Raw genomic sequence first — 19,883 nt, forward strand, 5'->3', positions numbered from 1 at the left:
AAAACCGCTTGCCATGAAATGACTCCAAAGCACTTAAAAACCCGCTTGCAACGAATTGACTCCAGAGCACTTAAAAAACCCGCTTCCAATGAAATGTCTGATAAGTATGTAAAAAACCGCTTGCCATGAAATGACTCCAAAGCACTTAAAAACCCGCATGCAACGAAATGACTCCAGAGCACTTAAAAACCGCTTGCAATGAAATGACTCCAAAGCACTCAAAAAACCCGCATCCATTGAAATTTCTGAGAAGTATGTAAAAACCCGCTTGCAAGGAAATGACTCCAGGGCACGTAAAAACCCGCTTGCAACGAAATAACTCCAGATCAAGTAAAAACCCGCTTCCAGTAAAATGTCTGAGAAGTATGTATAAACCCACTGGCAACGAAATGTCTCCAAAGCACTTAAAAACCTCTTGCAACAAAATGACTCTAGAGCACTTAAAAACACGCTTGCAACCAAATGACACCAGAGCACTTAAAAACACGCTTGCAACCAAATGACACCAGAGCACTTAAAGTACCTGCATCCATTTAAATGTCTATGAAGTATGTAAAAACCTGCTTGCATCGAAATGACTCGAGAACACTTAAAAACCCACTTCCAACAAAAGGACTGCAGAGCACTTAAAAACCCGCTTGCAACAAAATGACTCCAGAGCACTTAAAAACCCGCTTGCAACGAAATGACTCTAGAGCACTTAAAAACCGGCACCCAATTAAATGACTGAGAAGTATGTAAAAACCCGCTTGCAACGAAATGACTCCAGAGCACTTAAAAAACCACTTCCACTGAAATGTCTGAGAAGCATGTAAAAACCGACTAGCAAAGAAATGACTCCAGAGCACTTAAAAACCCGCTTCCAGTCAAATGTCTGAGAAGTATGTAAAAACCCGCTTGCAATGAAATAACTCCAGAGGACTTGAAAACCGCTTCCAGTGAAATGTCTGAGAAGTATGTAAAAACCCGCTTGCAACGAAATGACTCCAGAGCAATTAAAAACCCGCTTTCACTGAAATGTCTGAGAAGTATATAAAAACCCGCTTGCAACGAAATGACTCTAGAGCACCTAAAAACCGGCTTGCAACAAAATAACTCCAGAGCAATTAAAAACCCGCTTCCACTGAAATGTCTGAGAAATATGTAAAAACCCCCTTGAAAAGAAATGACTCCAGCGAACATAAAAGCCCGCTTGCAACGAAATGACTCCAGATCAATTAAAAACTCGCTTCCAGTGAAATGCCTGAGAAGTATGTAAAAACTCGCTTGCAAAGAAATGACTCCAGAGTACTTAAAAACTCGCTTCCAGTGTAATGTCTGAGAAGTATGTAAAAACCCAGTAGCAACGAAATGACTCCAGAGCACTTAAAAACATACTTGCAGCGAAATGACTCTAGAGCACTTAAAAACCCGCTTGCAACGCAATGACTCCAGAGCACTTAAAAAACCCGCTTCCACTGAAATGTCTTAGATGTATATAATAACCTGCTTGCAAAGAACTGACTCCAGAGCACTTAAAAACCCGCTTCCAACGAAAAGACTCCAGAGCACTTAAAAACCCTCTTGCTACGAAATGACTCCAGAGCACTTAAAATACCCGCACCCATTTAAATGTGTGAGAAGTATGTAAAAACCTGCTTGCAAACAAATGACTGCAGAGCACCTAAAAACCCGTATGCAACGAAATGACTCAGGAGCACTTAAAAAACCCGCTTCCAGTGAAATGTCTGATAAGTATGTAAAAACCTGCTTGCATCGAAATGACTCGAGAGCACTTAAAAACCCACTTCCAACAAAAAGACTCCAGAGCACTTAAAAACCCGCTTGCAATGAAATGACTCCAGAGCAATTAAAAACCTGCTTCCAGTGAAATGTCTGAGAAGTATGTAAAAACCTGCTTGCAACAAAATGACTCCAGAGCACGTAAAAACCAGCTTGCAATGAAATGACTCCAGATCAATTAAAAACCCGCTTCCAGTGAAATGTCTGAGAAGTATGTAAAAACCCGCCTGTAACAAAATAACTCCAGATCAATTAAAAACCCGCTTTCAACGCAATGACTAGAGAGCACTTAAAAAACCGGCTTCCATTGAAATGTCTGAGAAGTATATAAAAACCTGCTTGCAAAGAAATGACTGCAGAGCACCTAAGAACCCGTATGCAAAGAACAGACTCCAGAGCACTTAAAAACCCGCTTCCATCGAAAAGAGTCCAGAGCACTTAAAAACCCTCTTGCTACGAAATGACTCCAGAGCACTTAAATTACCCGCACCCATTTAAATGTGTGAGAAGTATGTAAAAACCTGCTTGCAAAGGAAATGACTGCAGAGCACCTAAAAACCTGTATGCAACGAAATGACTCCAGAGCACTTAAAAACCCGCTTGCAGCAAAATGACTCAGGAGCACTTAAAAAACCTGCTTCCAGTGAAATATCTGATAAGTATGTAAAAACCTGCTGGCATCGAAATGACTCTAGAGCACTTAAAAACCCACTTCCAACAAAAAGACTCCAGAGCACTTAAAAACCTGCTTGCAACCAAATGACTCCAGAGCACTTAAAAACCCGCTTGCTACGAAATGACTCCAGAGCACTTAAAATACCCGCACCCATTTAAATGTGTGAGAAGTATGTAAAAACCTGCTTGCAAAGAAGTGACTGCAGAGCACCTAAAAACCCGTATGCAACGAAATGACTCCAGAGCACTTAAAAACCCGCTTGCAACAAAATGACTCAGGAGCACTTAAAAAACCCGCTTCCAGTGAAATGTCTGATAAGTATGTAAAAACCTGCTGGCATCGAAATGAATCGAGAGCACTTAAAAACCCACTTCCAACAAAAAGACTCCAGAGCACTTAAAAACCTGCTTGCAACGAAATGACTCCAGAGCACTTAAAAACCCGCTTGCAACGAAATGACTCCAGAGCACTTAAAAACCCACTTCCATTGAAATGTCTGAGATGTATATAATAACCTGTTGCAAAGAAATGACTGCAGAGCACCTAAAAACCCGTATGCAACGAAATGACTCCAGAGCAACTAAAAACCCGTTTGCAATGCAATGACTCCAGAGCACTTAAAAAACCCTCTTCCAATGAAATGTCTGATATGTGTGTAAAAATCCGAATGCAACGAAATGACTCCAAAGCACTTAAAAACCCGCTTGCAACGAATTGACTCCAGAGCACTTAAAAAACGCTCTTCCAATGAAATGTCTGATAAGTATGTAAAAAACCGCTTGCCATGAAATGACTCCAAAGCACTTAAAAACCCGCTTGCAACGAATTGACTCCAGAGCACTTAAAAAACCCGCTTCCAATGAAATGTCTGATAAGTATGTAAAAAACCGCTTGCCATGAAATGACTCCAAAGCACTTAAAAACCCGCATGCAACGAAATGACTCCAGAGCACTTAAAAACCGCTTGCAATGAAATGACTCCAAAGCACTCAAAAAACCCGCATCCATTGAAATTTCTGAGAAGTATGTAAAAACCCGCTTGCAAGGAAATGACTCCAGGGCACGTAAAAACCCGCTTGCAACGAAATAACTCCAGATCAAGTAAAAACCCGCTTCCAGTAAAATGTCTGAGAAGTATGTATAAACCCACTGGCAACGAAATGTCTCCAAAGCACTTAAAAACCTCTTGCAACAAAATGACTCTAGAGCACTTAAAAACACGCTTGCAACCAAATGACACCAGAGCACTTAAAAACACGCTTGCAACCAAATGACACCAGAGCACTTAAAGTACCTGCATCCATTTAAATGTCTATGAAGTATGTAAAAACCTGCTTGCATCGAAATGACTCGAGAACACTTAAAAACCCACTTCCAACAAAAGGACTGCAGAGCACTTAAAAACCCGCTTGCAACAAAATGACTCCAGAGCACTTAAAAACCCGCTTGCAACGAAATGACTCTAGAGCACTTAAAAACCGGCACCCAATTAAATGACTGAGAAGTATGTAAAAACCCGCTTGCAACGAAATGACTCCAGAGCACTTAAAAAACCACTTCCACTGAAATGTCTGAGAAGCATGTAAAAACCGACTAGCAAAGAAATGACTCCAGAGCACTTAAAAACCCGCTTGCAACGAAATGACTCTAGAGCACTTAAAAACCGGCACCCAATTAAATGACTGAGAAGTATGTAAAAACCCGCTTGCAACGAAATGACTCCAGAGCACTTAAAAAACCACTTCCACTGAAATGTCTGAGAAGCATGTAAAAACCGACTAGCAAAGAAATGACTCCAGAGCACTTAAAAACCCGCTTCCAGTCAAATGTCTGAGAAGTATGTAAAAACCCGCTTGCAATGAAATAACTCCAGAGGACTTGAAAACCGCTTCCAGTGAAATGTCTGAGAAGTATGTAAAAACCCGCTTGCAACGAAATGACTCCAGAGCAATTAAAAACCCGCTTTCACTGAAATGTCTGAGAAGTATATAAAAACCCGCTTGCAACGAAATGACTCTAGAGCACCTAAAAACCGGCTTGCAACAAAATAACTCCAGAGCAATTAAAAACCCGCTTCCACTGAAATGTCTGAGAAATATGTAAAAACCCCCTTGAAAAGAAATGACTCCAGCGAACATAAAAGCCCGCTTGCAACGAAATGACTCCAGATCAATTAAAAACTCGCTTCCAGTGAAATGCCTGAGAAGTATGTAAAAACTCGCTTGCAAAGAAATGACTCCAGAGTACTTAAAAACTCGCTTCCAGTGTAATGTCTGAGAAGTATGTAAAAACCCAGTAGCAACGAAATGACTCCAGAGCACTTAAAAACATACTTGCAGCGAAATGACTCTAGAGCACTTAAAAACCCGCTTGCAACGCAATGACTCCAGAGCACTTAAAAAACCCGCTTCCACTGAAATGTCTTAGATGTATATAATAACCTGCTTGCAAAGAACTGACTCCAGAGCACTTAAAAACCCGCTTCCAACGAAAAGACTCCAGAGCACTTAAAAACCCTCTTGCTACGAAATGACTCCAGAGCACTTAAAATACCCGCACCCATTTAAATGTGTGAGAAGTATGTAAAAACCTGCTTGCAAACAAATGACTGCAGAGCACCTAAAAACCCGTATGCAACGAAATGACTCAGGAGCACTTAAAAAACCCGCTTCCAGTGAAATGTCTGATAAGTATGTAAAAACCTGCTTGCATCGAAATGACTCGAGAGCACTTAAAAACCCACTTCCAACAAAAAGACTCCAGAGCACTTAAAAACCCGCTTGCAATGAAATGACTCCAGAGCAATTAAAAACCTGCTTCCAGTGAAATGTCTGAGAAGTATGTAAAAACCTGCTTGCAACAAAATGACTCCAGAGCACGTAAAAACCAGCTTGCAATGAAATGACTCCAGATCAATTAAAAACCCGCTTCCAGTGAAATGTCTGAGAAGTATGTAAAAACCCGCCTGTAACAAAATAACTCCAGATCAATTAAAAACCCGCTTTCAACGCAATGACTCCAGAGCACTTAAAAAACCGGCTTCCATTGAAATGTCTGAGAAGTATATAAAAACCTGCTTGCAAAGAAATGACTGCAGAGCACCTAAGAACCCGTATGCAAAGAACAGACTCCAGAGCACTTAAAAACCCGCTTCCATCGAAAAGAGTCCAGAGCACTTAAAAACCCTCTTGCTACGAAATGACTCCAGAGCACTTAAATTACCCGCACCCATTTAAATGTGTGAGAAGTATGTAAAAACCTGCTTGCAAAGGAAATGACTGCAGAGCACCTAAAAACCTGTATGCAACGAAATGACTCCAGAGCACTTAAAAACCCGCTTGCAGCAAAATGACTCAGGAGCACTTAAAAAACCTGCTTCCAGTGAAATATCTGATAAGTATGTAAAAACCTGCTGGGATCGAAATGACTCTAGAGCACTTAAAAACCCACTTCCAACAAAAAGACTCCAGAGCACTTAAAAACCTGCTTGCAACCAAATGACTCCAGAGCACTTAAAAACCCGCTTGCTACGAAATGACTCCAGAGCACTTAAAATACCCGCACCCATTTAAATGTGTGAGAAGTATGTAAAAACCTGCTTGCAAAGAAGTGACTGCAGAGCACCTAAAAACCCGTATGCAACGAAATGACTCCAGAGCACTTAAGAACCCGCTTGCAACAAAATGACTCAGGAGCACTTAAAAAACCCGCTTCCAGTGAAATGTCTGATAAGTATGTAAAAACCTGCTGGCATCGAAATGACTCTAGAGCACTTAAAAACCCACTTCCAACAAAAAGACTCCAGAGCACTTAAAAACCTGCTTGCAACGAAATGACTCCAGAGCACTTAAAAACCGGCTTGCAACGAAATGACTCCAGAGCACTTAAAAACCCGCTTCCATTGACATGTCTGAGATGTATATAATAACCTGTTGCAAAGAAATGACTGCAGAGCACCTAAAAACCCGTATGCAACGAAATGACTCCAGAGCAACTAAAAACCCGCTTGCAACGAAATGACTCCAGAGCACTTAAAAACCCGCTTCCATTGAAATGTCTGAGATGTATATAATAACCTGTTGCAACGAAATGACTCCAAAGCACTTAAAAACCCGCTTGCAACGAATTGACTCCAGAGCACTTAAAAAACGCTCTTCCAATGAAATGTCTGATAAGTATGTAAAAAACCGCTTGCCATGAAATGACTCCAAAGCACTTAAAAACCCGCTTGCAACGAATTGACTCCAGAGCACTTAAAAAACCCGCTTCCAATGAAAATGTCTGATAAGTATGTAAAAAACCGCTTGCCATGAAATGACTCCAAAGCACTTAAAAACCCGCATGCAACGAAATGACTCCAGAGCACTTAAAAACCGCTTGCAATGAAATGACTCCAAAGCACTCAAAAAACCCGCATCCATTGAAATTTCTGAGAAGTATGTAAAAACCCGCTTGCAAGGAAATGACTCCAGGGCACGTAAAAACCCGCTTGCAACGAAATAACTCCAGATCAAGTAAAAACCCGCTTCCAGTAAAATGTCTGAGAAGTATGTATAAACCCACTGGCAACGAAATGTCTCCAAAGCACTTAAAAACCTCTTGCAACAAAATGACTCCAGAGCACTTAAAAACACGCTTGCAACCAAATGACACCAGAGCACTTAAAAACACGCTTGCAACCAAATGACACAAGAGCACTTAAAGTACCTGCATCCATTTAAATGTCTATGAAGTATGTAAAAACCTGCTTGCATCGAAATGACTCGAGAACACTTAAAAACCCACTTCCAACAAAAGGACTGCAGAGCACTTAAAAACCCGCTTGCAACGAAATGACTCCAGAGCACTTAAAAACCCGCTTGCAACGAAATGACTCTAGAGCACTTAAAAACCGGCACCCAATTAAATGACTGAGAAGTATGTAAAAAGCCGCTTGCAACGAAATGACTCCAGAGCACTTAAAAAACCACTTCCACTGAAATGTCTGAGAAGCATGTAAAAACCGACTAGCAAAGAAATGACTCCAGAGCACTTAAAAACCCGCTTGCAACGAAATGACTCCAGAGCACTTAAAAACCCGCTTCCAGTCAAATGTCTGAGAAGTATGTAAAAACCCGCTTGCAATGAAATAACTACAGAGGACTTGAAAACCGCTTCCAGTGAAATGTCTGAGAAGTATGTAAAAACCCGCTTGCAATGAAATGACTCCAGAGCAATTAAAAACCCGCTTTCACTGAAATGTCTGAGAAGTATATAAAAACCCGCTTGCAACGAAATGACTCCAGAGCACCTAAAAACCCGCTGGCAACGAAATGACTCCAGAGCACTTAAAAACTCGCTTCCAGTGAAATGTCTGAGAAGTATGTAAAAACCCGCTTGCAACGAAATAACTCCAGAGCAATTAAAAACCCACTTCCACTGAAATGTTTGAGAAGTATGTAAAAACCCCCTTGAAAAGAAATGACTCCAGCGAACATAAAAGCCCGCTTGCAACGAAATGACTCCAGATCAATTAAAAACTCGCTTCCAGTGAAATGCCTGAGAAGTATGTAAAAACTCGCTTGCAAAGAAATGACTCGAGAGTACTTAAAAACTCGCTTCCAGTGAAATGTCTGAGAAGTATGTAAAAACCCAGTAGCAACGAAATGAGTCCAGAGCACTTAAAAACATACTTGCAACGAAATGACTCTAGAGCACTTAAAAACCCGCTTGCAACACAATGACTCCAGAGCACTTAAAAAACCCGCTTCCATTGAAATGTCTGAGATGGATATAATAACCTGCTTGCAAAGAAATGACTGCAGAGCACCTAAAAACCCGTATGCAAAGAACTGACTCCAGAGCACTTAAAAACCCACTTCCAACGAAAAGACTCCAGAGCACTTAAAAACCCTCTTGCTACGAAATGACTCCAGAGCACTTAAAATACCCGCACCCATTTAAATGTGTGAGAAGTATGTAAAAACCTGCTTGCAAAGAAATGACTGCAGAGCACCTAAAAACCCATATGCAACGAAATGACTCAGGAGCACTTAAAAAACCCGCTTCCAGTGAAATGTCTGATAAGTATGTAAAAACCTGCTTGCATCGAAATGACTCGAGAGCACTTAAAAACCCACTTCCAACAAAAAGACTCCAGAGCACTTAAAAACCTGCTTGCAACGAAATGACTCCAGAGCACTTAAAAACCCGCTTGCAACGAAATGTCTCCAGAGCACTTAAAAACCCGCTTCCATTGAAATGTCTGAGATGTATATAATAACCTGCTTGCAAAGAAATGACTGCAGAGCACCTAAAGACCCGTATGCAACGAAATGACTCCAGAGCAACTAAAAACCCGCTTGCAATGCAATGACTCCAGAGCACTTAAAAAACCCTCTTCCAATGAAATGTCTGATATGTGTGTAAAAAACCGAATGCAACGAAATGACTCCAAAGCACTTAAAAACCCGCTTGCAACAAATTGACTCCAGAGCAATTAAAAACCTGCATCCAGTGAAATGTCTGAGAAGCATGTAAAAACCTGCTTGCAACAAAATGACTCCAGAGCACGTAAAAACCCGCTTGCAACGAAATGACTCCAGATCAATTAAAAACCCACTTCCAGTGAAATGTCTGAGAAGTATGTAAAAAGCCACCTGCAACAAAATAACTCCAGAGCAATTAAAAACCCGCTTCCAGTGAAATGTCCGAGAAGTATGTAAAAACCTGCTTGCAACGAAATGTCCCCAGAGCACTTAAAAAACCCGCTTCCAGTGAAATGTCTGAGAAGTATGTAAAAACCTGCTTGCAACAAAATGACTCCAGAGCACGTAAAAACCTGCTTGCAACCAAATGACTCCAGATCAATTAAAAACCCGCTTGCAACGCAATAACTCCAGAGCACTTAAAAAACCCGCTTCCATTGAAATGTCTGAGAAGTATATAAAAACCTGCTTGCAAAGAAATGACTGCAGAGCACCTAAAAACCCGTATGCAAAGAACTGACTCCAGAGCACTTAAAAACCCGCTTCCAATTAAAAGACTCCAGAGCACATAAAAACCCGCTTGCTATGAAATCACTCCAGAGCACTTAAAATACCCGCACCCATTTAAATGTGTGAGAAGTATGTAAAAACCTGCTTGCAAAGAAATGACTGCAGAGCACCTAAAAACCCGTATGCAACGAAATGACTCCAGAGCACTTAAAAACCTGCTTGCAACAAAATGACTCAGGAGCACTTAAAAAACCCGCTTCCAGTGAAATGGCTGATAAGTATGTAAAAACCTGCTTGCATCGAAATGACTCGAGAGCACTTAAAAACCCACTTCCAACAAAAAGACTCCAGAGCACTTAAAAACCTGCTTGCAACGAAATGACTCCAGAGCACTTAAAAACCCGCTTGCAATAAAATGACTCCAGAGCAATTAAAAACCTGCTTCCAGTGAAATGTCTGAGAAGCATGTAAAAACCTGCTTGCAACAAAATGACTCCAGAGCACGTTAAAAACCCGCTTGCAACGAAATGACTCCAGATCAATTAATAACCCGCTTCCAGTGAAATGTCTGAGAAGTATGTAAAAAACAATAGCAACGAAATGACTCCAGAGCTCTTAAAAACACACTTGCAACGAAATGACTCCAGAGCACTTAAAAACCCGCTTGCAACGCAATGACTCCAGGGCACTTAAAAAAACCCGCTTCCATTGAAATGTCTGAGATGTATATAAAAACCTGCTTGCAAAGAAATGACTTCAGAGCACCTAAAAACCCGTATGCAAAGAACTGACTCCAGAGCACTTAAAATCCCGCTTCCATCGAAAAGAATACAGAGCACTTAAAAACCCTCTTGCTACGAAATGACTCAAAAGCACTTAAAATACTCGCACCCATTTAAATGTGTGAGAAGTATGTAAAAACCTGCTTGCAAAGAAATGACTGCAGAGCACCTAAAAACCCGTATGCAATGAAATGACTCCAGAGCACTTAACAACCCGCTTGCAACAAAATGACTAAGGAGCACTTAAAAAACCTGCTTCCAGTGAAATGTCTGATAAGTATGTAAAAACCTGCTGGCATCGAAATGATTCTAGAGCACTTAAAAACCCACTTCCAAAAAAAAGACTCCAGAGCATTTAAAAACCTGCTTGCAACGAAATGACTCCAGAGCACTTAAAAACCTGCTTGCAACGAAATGACTACAGAGCAATTAAAAACCCGCTTCTAGTGAAATGTCTGAGAAGTATATAAAAACCCGCTTGCAACCAAATGACTCCAGAGCATTTAAATACTCGCTTCCACTGAAATGTCTAAGAAGTTTGTAAAAATCCGATTGCAACAAAATGACTCCAAAGCACTTAAAAACCCGCTTGCAACGAATAGACACCAGAGCACTTAAAAAACCCGCTTCCAAAGAAATGTCTGATAATGTGTAAAAAACCGCTTGCAATGAAATGACTCCAAAGCACTTAAAAACCCGCTTGCAACAAATTGACTCCAGAGCACTTAAAAAACCCGCTTCCAATGAAATGTCTGATAAGTATGTAAAAAACCGCTTGCAATGAAATGACTCCAAAGCACTTAAAAACCCGCTTGCAACGGATTGACTCCAGAGCACTTAAAGAACCCGCTTCCAATGGAATGTCTGATGAGTGTGTAAAAAACCGCCTGAATGAAATGACTCCAAAGCACTTAAAAACCCGCATGCAACGAAATGACTCCAGAGCACTTAAAAACCGCTTGCAATGAAAAGACTCCAGAGCACTCAAAAAACCCGCATCCATTGAAATTTCTGAGAAGTATGTAAAAACCCGCTTGCAACGAAATGACTCCAGGGCACGTAAAAACCCGCTTGCAACAAAATGACTCCAGATCAAATAAAAAGCCGCTTCCAGTGAAATGTCTGAGAAGTATGTATAAACCCACTGGCAACGATATGTCTCCAAAGCACTTAAAAACCCTCTTGCTACGAAATGACTCCAAAGCACTTAAAATACCCGCACCCATTTAAATGTGTGAGAAGTATGTAAATACCTGCTTGCAAAGAAATGACTGCAGAGCACCTAAAAACCCGTATGCACCAAAATGACTCCAGAGCACTTAAAAACCCGCTTGCAGCAAAATGACTCAGGAGCACTTAAAAAACCTGCTTCCAGTGCAATGTCTGATAAGTATGTAAAAACCTGCTGGCATCGAAATGACTCTAGAGCACTTAAAAACCCACTTCCAACCAAAAGACTCCAGAGCACTTAAAAACCTGCTTGCAAGGAAATGACTCCAGAGCACTTAAAAACCCGCTTGCAATGAAATGACTCCAGAGCAATTAAAAACCTGCTTCCAGTGAAATGTCTGAGAAGCATGTAAAAACCTGCTTGCAACAAAATGACTCCAGAGCCCGTAAAAACCCGCTTGCAACGAAATGACTCCAGATCAATTAAAAACCCGCTTCCAGTGAAATGTCTGAGAAGTATGTAAAAACCCGCCTGCAACAAAATAACTCCAGAGCAATTACAAACCCGCTTCCAGTGAAATGTCCGAGAAGTATGTAAAAACCTGCTTGCCACGAAATGACCCCAGAGCACTTAAAAAACCCGTTTCCAGTGAAATGTCTGAGAAGTATGTAAAAACCTGCTTGCAACAAAATGACTCCAGAGCACGTAAAAACCCGCTTCCATCTAAAAGAATCCAGAGCACTTAAAAACCCGCTTGCAACGAAATGACTCCAGAGCACGTAAAAACCCGCTTGCAACGAAATGACTCCAGATCAAATAAAAAGCCGCTTCCAGTGAAATGTCTGAGAAGTATGTATAAACCCACTGGCAACGATATGTCTCCAAAGCACTTAAAAACCTCTTGCAAAAAAATGACTCCAGAGCACTTAAAAACACGCTTGCAACCAAATGACTCCAGAGAACTTAAAGTACCTGCATCCATTTAAATGTCTGTGAAGTATGTAAAAACCTGCTTGCATCAAAATGACTCAAGAACACTTAAAAACCCACTTCCAACAGAAAGACTCCAGAGCACTTAAAAACCCGCTTGCAACGACATGACTCCAGAGCACTTAAAAAACCGCTTGCAACGAAATGACTCTAGAGCACTTAAAAAACCGGCACCCAATTAAATGTCTGAGAAGTATGTAAAAACCCGCTTGCAACGAAATGACTCCGGATCAAATAAAAACCTGCTTCCAGTGTAATGTCTGAGAAGTATTTATAAACCCACTGGCAACGAAATGTCTCCAAAGCACTTAAAAACCTCTTGCAACAAAATGACTCCAGAGTACTTAAAAACCCGCTTCCAATGAAAAGACTCCAGAGCACTTAAAAACACGCTTGCAACCAAATGACTCGAGAGCACTTAAAGTACCTGCATCCATTTAAATGTCTGTGAAGTATGTAAAAACCTGCTTGCATCGAAATGACTCGAGAACACTTAAAAACCCACTTCCAACAAAAAGACTCCAGAGCACTTAAAAACACGCTTGCAACGAAATGACTCTAGAGCACTTAAAAAACCACTTCCACTGAAATGTCTGAGAAGCATGTAAAAACCGACTAGCAAAGAAATGACTCCACAGCACTTAAAAACCCCCTTGCAACGAAATGACTCTAGAGCACTTAAAAACCCGCTTCCAGTCAAATGTCTGAGAAGTATGTAAAAACCCGCTTGCAATGAAATAACTCCAGAGGACTTTAAAACAGCTTCCAGTGAAATGTCTGAGAAGTATGTAAAAACCCGCTTGCAACGAAATGACTCCAGAGCAATTAAAAACCCGCTTTCAATGAAATGTCTGAGAAGTATATAAAAACCCGCTTGCAACGAAATGACCAGAGCACCTAAAAACCCGCTGGCAACGAAATGACTCCAGATCAATTAAAAACCCGCTTCCAGTGAAATGTCTGAGAAGTATGTAAAAACTCGCTTGCAAAGAAATGACTCCAGAGCACTTAAAAACCCGCTTGCAACGAAATGACTAAAGAGCACGTAAAAACCCGCTTGCAACGAAATGACTCCAGAGCAATTAAAAACCAGCTTACAACGAAATGACTCCAGAGCACTTAAAAACCCGCTTGCAACGAAATGACTGCAGAGCATTTGAAAACCCGCTTCCAACAAAAAGACTCCAGAGCACTTAAAAACCCGCTTGCAACGAAATGACTCCAGAGCACTTAAAAAACCCGCTTCCAGTTAAAAGTCAGAGAAGTATGTAAAAACCCGTTTGCAACGAAATGACTCCAGAGCATTTAAAAAACCAGCTTCCAGTGAAATGTCTGAGAAGTATGTAACAACCTGCTTGCAACGAAATAACTCCAGAGCACTTAAAAACTCGCTTGCAACGAAATGACTCCAGAGCACTTACAAAACCTGCTTGCAACGAAATGCCTCCAGAGCACTTAAAAACTTGCTTCCAGTGAAATGTTTGAGAAGTATGTAAAAACCCACTTGCAACGAAATGACTCCAGAGCACGTAAAAACCCACTTGCAACGAAATGACTCCAGAGCACCTAAAAACCCGTATGCAACGAAATGACTCCAGAGCATTTAAAAACCCGCTTGCAACGAAATGAATCCAGAGCACTTAAAAACCCGCTTGCAACGAAATGAATCCAGAGCACTTAAAAACCCGCTTGCAACGAAATGACTCCAGAGCACTTAAAAACCCGCTTCCAGTCAAATGTCTGAGAAGTATATAAAAACCCTCTTGCAATGAAATAACTCCAGAGGACTTTAAAACCGCTTCCAGTGAAATGTCTGAGAAGTATGTAAAAACCCGCTTGCAACAAAATGACTCCAGAGCAATTAAAAACCCGCTTCCACTGAAATGTCTGAGAAGTATGTAAAAACCCCCTTGAAAAGAAATGACTCCAGCGAAAGTAAAGGCCCGCTTGCAACGAAATGACTCCAGATCAATTAAAAACCCGCTTCCAGTGAAATGTCTGAGAAGTAGGTAAAAAACCACTAGCAACGAAATGACTCCAGAGCACTTAACAGCCCACTTGCAACGAAAAGACTGCAGAGCAAACCAAAACCCGCTTGCAACGAAATGACTCCAGAGCACGTAAAAAACCCGCTTCCAGTGAAATGTGTGAGTTGTATGTAAAAACTCGGTTGCAACGTAATGACTCCAGAGCACGTAAAAACCCGCTTGCAATGAAATGACTCCAGATCACTTAAACAACCCGCATCGATTGAAATGTCTGAAAAGTATGTAAAAACCGGGTTGCAACTATATGACTCCAGAGCACTTAAAAACCTGCTTACAGCCAAATGACTCCAAAGCTCTTAAAACCCGCTTGCACCGAAATGAGTCCAGAGCACTTAAACAAACCCTGTCCTTTGAAATGTCTCAGAAGTATTTAAAACCCGCTTGCAACGAAATGACTCCAGAGCACGTAAAAACCTGATTGCAACAAAATGACTACAGAGCAATTAAAAACCCGCTTGCAACGAAATGACTCCAGAGCATTTAAAAAACCCGCTTCCAATGAAATGTCTGATAAGTGTGTAAAAAACCGCTTGCAACGAAATGACTCCAGGGCACGTAAAAACCCGCTTGCAACGAAATGACTCCAGATCAAATAAAAACCCGCTTCCAGTGAAATGTCTGAGAAGTATGTAAAAACCCAGTAGCAACGAAATGACTCCAGACCTCTTAACACACACTTGCAACGAAATGACTCCAGAGCACCTAAAAACCCGCTTGCAACGCAATGACACCAGAGCACTTAAAAACCCGCTTGCAATGAAATGACTATAGAGCACTTAAAAAACCCGCTTCCAGTGAAAAGTCTGAGAAGTATGTAAAAACACGCTTGCAACGAAATGACTCCAGAGCACGTAAAAACCCGCTTGCAACGAAATGACTCCAGAGCACTTAAAAACCCGCTTGCAACGAAATGACTCCAGAGCATTTAAAAACCCGCTTCCAACAAAAAGACTCCAGAGCACTTAAAAACCCGCTTGCAACGAAATGACTCCAGAGCACTTAAAAAACCCGCTTCCAGTTAAAAGTCAGAGAAGTATGTAAAAACCCGTTTGCAACGAAATGACTCCAGAGCACTTAAAAAACCCGCTTCCAGTGAAATGTCTGAGAAGTATGTAACAACATGCTTGCAACGAAATAACTCCAGAGCACTTAAAAACCCGCTTGCAACGAAATGACTCCAGAGCACTTACAAAACCTGCTTGCAACGAAATGACTCCAGAGCACTTGAAAACTTGCTTCCAGTGAAATGTTTGAGAAGTATGTAAAAACCCGCCTGTAACAAAATAACTCCAGAGCACTTAAAAAACTCGCTTCCAATGAAATGTCTGAGAAGTATGTAAAAACCTGCTTGAAACAAAATGACTCCAGAGCACGTAAAAACCCGCTTGCAACGAAATGACTCCAGATCAATTAAAAACCCGCTTCCAGTGAAATGTCTGAGAAGTATGTAAAAACCCAGTAGCAACGAAATGACTCCAGACCTCTTAACACACACTTGCAACGAAATGACTCCAGAGCACCTAAAAACCCACTTGCAACGCAATGACTCCAGAGCACTTAAAAAACCCGCTTCCATTGAAATGTCTGAGAAGTATATAAAAACCTGCTTGCAAAGAAATGACTGCAGAGCACCTAAAAACCTGTATGCAAAGAACTGACTCCAGAGCACTTAAAAACCCGCTTCCAAAGAAAAGACTCCATAGCACTTAAAAACCCGATTGCTAAGAAATGACTCCAGAGCACTTAAAATACCCGCACCCATTTAAATGTGTGAGAAGTATGTAAAAACCTGCTTTCAAAGAAATGACTGCAGAGCACCTAAAAACCCGTATGCAACGAAATGACTCCAGAGCACTTAAAAACCCGCTTGCAACAAAATGACTCAGGAGCACTTAAAAAACCCGCTTCCAGTGAAATGTCTGATAAGTATGTAAAAACCTGCTGGCATCGAAATGACTCGAAAGCACTTAAAAACCCACTTCCAACAAAAAGACTCCAGAGCACTTAAAAACCTGCTTGCAACGAAGTGACTCCAGAGCACTTAAAAACCCGCTTGCAACGAATTGACCCAGAGCACTTAAAAAACCCGCTTCCAATGAAATGTCTGACAAGTGTGTAAAAAAACGCTTGCAATGAAATGACTCCAAAGCACTTAAAAACCCGCTTGCAACGAATTGACCCAGAGCACTTAAAAAACCTGCTTCCAATGAAATGTCTGACAAGTGTGTAAAAAAACGCTTGCAATGAAATGACTCCAAAGGACTTAAAAACCCGCTTGCAACGAATTGACTCCAGAGCACTTAAAAAACCCAGTTCCAATGAAATGTCTGATAAGTATGTAAAAAACCGCTTGCAATGAAATGACTCCAAAGCACTTAAAAACTGCTTTCAACGATTTGACTCCAGAGCACTTAAAAAACCCGCTTCAAATGAAATGTCTGATAAGTGTGTAAAAAACCGCTTAAATGAAATGACTCCAAAGCACTTAAAAACCCGCTTGCAATGAAATGACTCCAGAGCACTTAAAAACCGCTTGCAATGAAATGACTCCAGAGCACTCAAAAAACCCGCATCCATTGAAATTTCTGAGAAGTATGTAAAAACCCGCTTGCAACGAAATGACACCAGGGCACGTAAAAACCCGTTTGCACGAAATGACTCAAGTTCAAATAAAAACCCGCTTCCAGTGAAATGTCTGAGAAGTATGTATAAACCCACTGGCAATGAAATGTTTCCAAAGCACTTAAAAACCTCTTGCAACAAAATGACTCCAGAGCACTTAAAAAACCGCTTGCAACGAAATGACTCCAGAGAACTTAAAAACCCGCTTGCAACGAAAAGACTCCAGAGAACTTAAAAACACGCTTGCAATGAAATGACTCCAGAGCACTTAAAAAACCCGCTTGTAACGAAATGACTCCAGAGCACTTAAAAACTCGCTTCCAGTGAAATGTCTGAGTAGTATGTAAAAACCCGCCTTCAACAAAATAACTCCAGAGCAATTAAAAACCCGCTTCCACTGAAATGTCTGAGAAGTATGTAAAAACCCGCTTGCAACGAAATGACTCCAGATCAAATAAAAACCCGCTTCCAGTGAAATGTCTGAGAAGTATGTATAAACCCACTGGCAATGAAATGTCTCCAAAGCACTTAAAAACCTCTTGCAACAAAATGACTCCAGAGCACTTAAAAACCCGCATCCAATGAAAAGACTCCAGAGCACTTAAAAACACGCTTGCAACCAAAACTCCAGAGCACTTAAAGTACCAGCATCCATTTAAATGTCTGTGAAGTATGTAAAAACCTGCTTGCATCGAAATGACTCGAGAACACTTAAAAACACACTTCCAACCAAAAGACTCCAGAGCACTTTAAAACCCGCTTGCAACGAAATGACTCCAGAGCACTTAAAAACCCGCTTGCAACGAAATGACTCTAGAGCACTTAAAAAACCGGCACCCAATTAAATGTCTGAGAAGTATGTAAAAAGCCGCTTGCAAGGAAATGACTCCAGAGCACTTAAAAAAACACTTCCACCGAAATGTCTGAGAAGCATGTAAAAACCAACTAGCAAAGAAATGACTCCAGAGCACGTAAAAACCCGCTTGCAACGAAATGACTCCAGAGCACCTAAAAACCCGTATGCAACGAAATGACTCCAGAGCATTTAAAAACCCACTTGCAACGAAATGAATCCAGAGCACTTAAAAACCCGCTTGCAACGAAATGACTCCAGAGCACTTAAAAACCCGCTTCCAGTCAAATGTCTGAGAAGTATATAAAAACCCTCTTGCAATGAAATAACTCCAGAGGACTTTAAAGCCGCTTCCAGTGAAATGTCTGAGAAGTATGTAAAAACCCGCTTGCAACGAAATGACTCCAGAGCAATTAAAAACCCGCTTCCACTGAAATGTCTGAGAAGTATGTAAAAACCCCCTTGAAAAGAAATGACTCCAGCGAAAGTAAAGGCCCGCTTGCAACGAAATGACTCCAGATCAATTAAAAACCCGCTTCCAGTGAAATGTCTGAGAAGTAGGTAAAAAACCACTAGCAACGAAATGACTCCAGAGCACTTAACAGCCCACTTGCAACGAAAAGACTGCAGAGCAAACCAAAACCCGCTTGCAACGAAATGACTCCAGAGCACGTAAAAAACCCGCTTCCAGTGAAATGTGTGAGTTGTATGTAAAAACTCGGTTGCAACGTAATGACTCCAGAGCACGTAAAAACCCGCTTGCAACGAAATGACTCCAGATCACTTAAACAACCCGCATCGATTGAAATGTCTGAAAAGTATGTAAAAACCGGGTTGCAACTATATGACTCCAGAGCACTTAAAAACCTGCTTACAGCCAAATGACTCCAAAGCTCTTAAAACCCGCTTGCACCGAAATGAGTCCAGAGCACTTAAACAAACCCTGTCCTTTGAAATGTCTCAGAAGTATTTAAAACCCGCTTGCAACGAAATGACTCCAGAGCACGTAAAAACCTGATTGCAACAAAATGACTACAGAGCAATTAAAAACCCGCTTGCAACGAAATGACTCCAGAGCATTTAAAAAACCCGCTTCCAATGAAATGTCTGATAAGTGTGTAAAAAACCGCTTGCAACGAAATGACTCCAGGGCACGTAAAAACCCGCTTGCAACGAAATGACTCCAGATCAAATAAAAAGCTGCTTCCAGTGAAATGTCTGAGAAGTATGTATAAACCCACTGGCAACGAAATGTCTCCAAAGCACTTAAAAACCTCTTGCAACAAAATGACTCCAGAGCACTTAAAAACCCGCTTCCAACAAAAAGACTCCAGAGCACTTAAAAACCCTCTTGCAACCAAATGACTCCAGGGCACTTAAATTACCCGCATCCATTTAAATGTCTGTGAAGTATGTAAAAACCTGCTTGCAAAAAAATGACTCCAGAGCACCTAAAAACCCGTATGCAACGAAATGACTCCTGAGCACTTAAAAACCCGCTTCCAATGAAAATATTCCAGAGCACTTAAAAACTCACTTGCTACGAAATGACTGCAGAGAACTTAAAAAACCCTCTTCCAGTGAAATATCTGATAAGTATTTAAAAACCTGCTTACATCGAAATGACTCGAGAACACTTAAAAACCCACTTCCAACAAAAAGACTCCAGAGCACTTAAAAAACCACTTCCACTGAAATGTCCGAGAAGTATGTAAAAACCCACTAGCAAAGAAATGACTCCAGAGCACTTAAAAACCCGCATGCAACGAAATAACTCCAGAGCACTTTAAAACCGCTTCCAGTGAAATGTCTGAGAAGTATGTAAAAACCCGCTTGCAACGAAATGACTCCAGAGCAATTAAAAACCCGCTTTCACTGAAATGTCTGAGAAGTACATAAAAACCCGCTTGCAACCAAATGACTCCAGAGCACGTAAAAACCCGTTTGCAACGAAATGACTCCAGAGCACTTAAAAACTCGCT

The sequence above is a fragment of the Meriones unguiculatus genome, chromosome X, assembly GCF_030254825.1.
Source record: "Meriones unguiculatus strain TT.TT164.6M chromosome X, Bangor_MerUng_6.1, whole genome shotgun sequence".
NCBI lineage: Eukaryota > Metazoa > Chordata > Mammalia > Rodentia > Muridae > Meriones > Meriones unguiculatus.